The sequence below is a fragment of the Erpetoichthys calabaricus genome, chromosome 17 (assembly GCF_900747795.2).
Source record: "Erpetoichthys calabaricus chromosome 17, fErpCal1.3, whole genome shotgun sequence".
NCBI classification, from domain to species: Eukaryota; Metazoa; Chordata; class Cladistia; order Polypteriformes; family Polypteridae; genus Erpetoichthys; species Erpetoichthys calabaricus.
Genome location: NC_041410.2, coordinates 6,205,084 through 6,209,373, shown reverse-complemented (window position 1 = coordinate 6,209,373; position 4,290 = coordinate 6,205,084). Strand labels below are relative to the sequence as shown.

At 40.3% G+C, this 4,290-nt stretch overlaps 1 long non-coding RNA gene across 1 annotated transcript; it reads left to right on the top strand.

The window, feature by feature from the left end:
* Positions 1 to 640: 640 nt before the first annotated feature.
* On the top strand, positions 641 to 3,982 carry LOC127526165 (uncharacterized). Its single transcript, XR_007933789.1, has 3 exons — positions 641 to 767; positions 1,033 to 1,288; positions 3,900 to 3,982. It is a non-coding gene; the product is annotated as an uncharacterized LOC127526165 (long non-coding RNA).
* Positions 3,983 to 4,290: the final 308 nt, after the last annotated feature.

Below are 4,290 nucleotides of genomic sequence, written 5' to 3'. Positions count from 1 at the left end.
TGGGAGTACTTCTGGGCTTTGCAGAAAGTAGAAATCCCCAGGTTCTTCTGCAGCATTTCCTGGTGTCACCCACGGTATCCAGCAGGGCGGTGAAGGCGAACTCCAGATTCCATGGTGCCCTGTGGAAATCCGGGGCACCGCTATGCTGTAGGGAAATCGCTATCTAGTGTCTTGGGGGAGGCAGTGTCCCAGAGTAGCTGCCTTCCCCCATCCTTTCATTCTTTGGGTGTCCCGGCCGGGTTGAGCTGCCAGCCGTCCATCACAATGTACAGAGATGGGAAAAAAGACGTTCAACCAGGGATTAAGCTTTGTGGTTGTGGTTTTGACTCTGATGCTCAGTTTCGTTGTCCCCTCAGTTGCTGATTCTGCCTGTGTTTTTTGCTCTCCTCACCTAAATGATCTTCCATTTCTGGTTAAAGTAACTCCTCAGTATTCTTTGGGTGGTCTTTCAATAATCATACTTCAAAATGTCTATAGGCAGGCCTGGTGAGTTGACAGATTGCATTTTTATTTTTACTTGTTATTTTATTAGATTCAGCTCTTGCTGTTGCCCCCTCTTTTAGGGTTAAATTTTAAGAACAGACCATTGATTTTCTTTTTTAATCTTAGGTATGGTGAAGTACAAATGAGAGTATCCTCCTCTGTTGCAATGGCGTAGTCAGTAGGATTCATGGCCTCTCTCCAGGACTGGAGCTACCTAAAGAGCGGAGAAAATCAAAATATACCAGAAGTGTTATTTTCCCATTCCCTGTTTTAATGAAGTAAATGTTGTTAGAGGGTCTCCCACCAAGTGTCTTCAGCTCTTGCTGTTGTTCCGTCTTTTGTGAGTTTAATTTTGAAAACAGACACTCATGTTTCTTGTTTTAAATTCCAAGTGTGTGGAGATACAGATGAGGGTGTCTGCTCCTGTTACAGTAGCGTAGTCAGCAGGATTTGTGGCTGCTCTGCAGGTTTCAACCTACATGAAGAGTGGAGAAAATCAAAATATACCAGAAGTGTTGTTTTTCCATTCCCTGTTTTAATGAAGTAAAGAAGATTGTTAGAGGGTCTCCGACCAAGTGTCTTCAGCTCTTGCTGTTGTTCTGTCTTTTGTGAGTTTAATTTTGAAAACAGACACTCATGTTTCTTGTTTTCAGTTCCAGGTGTGGGGTGATACAGACGAGGGTGTCTGTTCCTGTTACAGTCGCGTAGTCAGCAGGATATGTGTCTGCTCTGCAGGCTTGGACATCCCTAAAGAGTGGAGAAAGATCACAATAAACCAGAAGTGTTTTTCTCACATTTCAACAAGGTAAGGAGAATTGTTAGAGGGTCCTACATTCAAGTGTTTTCTGTTCTTGGTATTGTTCACTCTTTTGCGAACAAAAATGGTAATTTTATGAAAAAACACTAATTTTTTTTTTATTTCATTTGCGGAGCAATACAAATATGGGTGTCCTCTCCTGTTACAGAGGCCTAGTTGGTAGCCTTCATCGTCTCTCTTTAGGATTCAACCTATCTAATGAGTAGAAAAGATCACAACAAAGAGTGTTGTTTTGCTATATTCTGTTTTAATAACGTAAATAGGATTGTTAGAGGGGTCTCCGACCAAGTGTCTTCAGCTCTTGCTGTTGGCCCCTCTCTTAGGATTAAATTTTAAGAACATTGATTTTTTTTTTAATTCTAGGTAATGTGAAGTATAAATGAGAGTATCCTCTTCTGTTACAATAGAGTAGTCAGTAGGATTCATGGCCTCTCTCCTGGACTGGAGCTACCTAAAGAGTGGAGAAAATGAAAATATACCAGAAGTGTTATTTTCCCATATTCCTGTTTTAATGAAGTAAAGATTGTTAGAGGGTCTCCGACCAAGTGTCTTCAGCTCTTGCTGTTGTTCCGTCTTTTGCGAGTTTAATTTTGAAAACAGACACTCATGTTTCTTGTTTTCAGTTCCAGGTGTGGGGAGATACAGACGAGGGTGTCTGCTCCTGTTACAGTAGCGTAGTCAGCAGGATATGTGGCTGCTCTGCAGGCTTGGATGTCCCTAAAGAGTGGAGAAAGATCACAATAAACCAGAAGTGTTATTTTCCCATTTCCTGTTTTAACAAAGTAAAGATTGTTAGAGGGGTCTCTGACCAAGTGTCTTCAGCTCTTGCTGTTGCCCCCTCTCTTAGGATTGAATTTTAAGAACATTGATTTTTTTTTTTTAATTCTAGGTAATGTGAAGCACAAATGAGAGTATCCTCTTCTGTTACAATGGCGTAGTCAGTAGGATTCATGGCCTCTCTCCAGGACTGGAGCTACCTAAAGAGAAGAGAAAATCAAAATATGCCAGAAGTGTTGTTTTTCCATTCCCTGTTTTAATGAAGTAAAGATTGTTAGAGGGTCTTCGACCAAGTGTCTTCAGCTCTTGCTGTTGTTCCGTCTTTTGCGAGTTTAATTTTGAAAACAGACACTCATGTTTCTTGTTTTCAGTTCCAGGTGTGGGGTGATACAGATGAGGGTGTCTGCTCCTGTTACAGTAGCGTAGTCAGCATGATATGTGTCTACTCTGTAGGCTTGGACATCCCTAAAGAGTGGAGAAAGATCACAATAAACCAGAAGTGTTTTTCTCACATTTCAACAAGGTAAGGAGAATTGTTAGAGGGTCCTACATTCAAGTGTTTTCTGTTCTTGGTATTGTTTATACTTTTCCGGACAAAAATGGTAATTTTATGAAAAAACACTAATTTTTTTATTTCATTTTTGGAGCGATACAAATATGGGTGTCCTCTCCTGTTACAGAGGCCTAGTTGATAGCCTTCATCGTCTCTCTTCAGGACTCAACCTATCTAATGAGTAGAAAAGGTCACAACAAACAGTGTTGTTTTGCTATACTGTATTCTGTTTTAATGATGTAAAAAGGATTGTTAGAGGGGTCCCTGGCCAAGTGCTTTCATTTCTTGTTGCTGTTCCCTCATTTGTGTGTTAAATTTTATCAGGTGCTCATGTTTCTTATTTTGGGAGATACAAACGAGGATATCCTCCTCTGTTACAGCGGCGTAGTTGGTAGGATTTGTGGCCTCTCTGAAGGACTGGACTATTTCACAATTAACCTCAAGTATTATGTTTGCTGTTTTAATGAAGTATAGATGATTGTTAAAGGGGTCTCCATCTCCAGCCACTAAATGGCAATTAGAGTCAGGTTGTTCTACAGCCATAGAGCAGCAATGGCTTTGGAGTCTTAATTAATGTGTGTGACATAAAGGACAAGGGAGAAGATGCAGCAGGGTTTTATCTTCCTTGTTGATGTTCAGTTATTTTAGTACCTTCAAATTACTCCATTGTTCTTTCTCTTGTGTGTTTAATTTTAGAAATAAAGCCAACCTTTCTTTGTACTTTAAAACTCATTGGCATTGTCTGTGGCAACAAAGAGCATTGTCTTTGGGTCTCTCCATTCTCTTTCAGCCATCAAGGCTGTCTCATCTGTTTCCTGAGTTATCACACCGCTAGATCATCGCCTTGTTTACATCTCCATGCTGCATAATAAAGAACTGAACTGGCAAACCTGAGTTTATAATTCAGTGCCTTGGCTGCCTAAGAATAAAATGAGATCTTCCTGTTAGACGTCTGACCAGAGGCTTTTGTCGTCTTTGCATTAACTTCTTTTAAGTTGTCATTTCAGTAGAATTAAGATCAGCCTTGAGTCAATTGTTATAAAGGTTGAAAGTGTTAGAACATGAACTGAGAGGTGACCTCTCGGGCTTGTTTAGTTACCTAAAGGGCCAACTTGTTTCAATATCCCATTGACAAACTTTTGAAAGGCTGTCAGGGTTTTCAGTTCAGCTACACAGCCTTGTGGTTTGTTTCAGATTTTTATAGCTCTATTTGTGAAAGAAACACTTTCTGAATTCCTTCTCAAATGCACTTTCCTTTACTTCCACTAGGTGACCTCCGGTATGAGGTTCATTATGAAGTGACTTTGTCGATGTCTTTGAGAATTGTGAACACCTCAGTAACATCCACATTGAGCCACCTTGGCTCGGGGCTTCACAAGTCAAAGTAGGACTTGTCTTTTCCCAAGATGCACTTGGCTCCTCTTGTCTGCATGGCTTCAGGAACAGCAATGTCTTTGTACTGTGGGGACTGCTAACCAGAACAGCATGGAGAAGTCATAACGTGGCTTCTTTAGTGTGATACAGGTTTGAGCAAAACGTCCCTTGATTTGTACTCATTGACATTGCTTTTGCAGTATAACTTAATATTTAATTGCATTTTTTTTAATTGGTTTTGTGTAATGTCTGGATGATGAGAATGTTGTGTCAATGTAAACTCTTA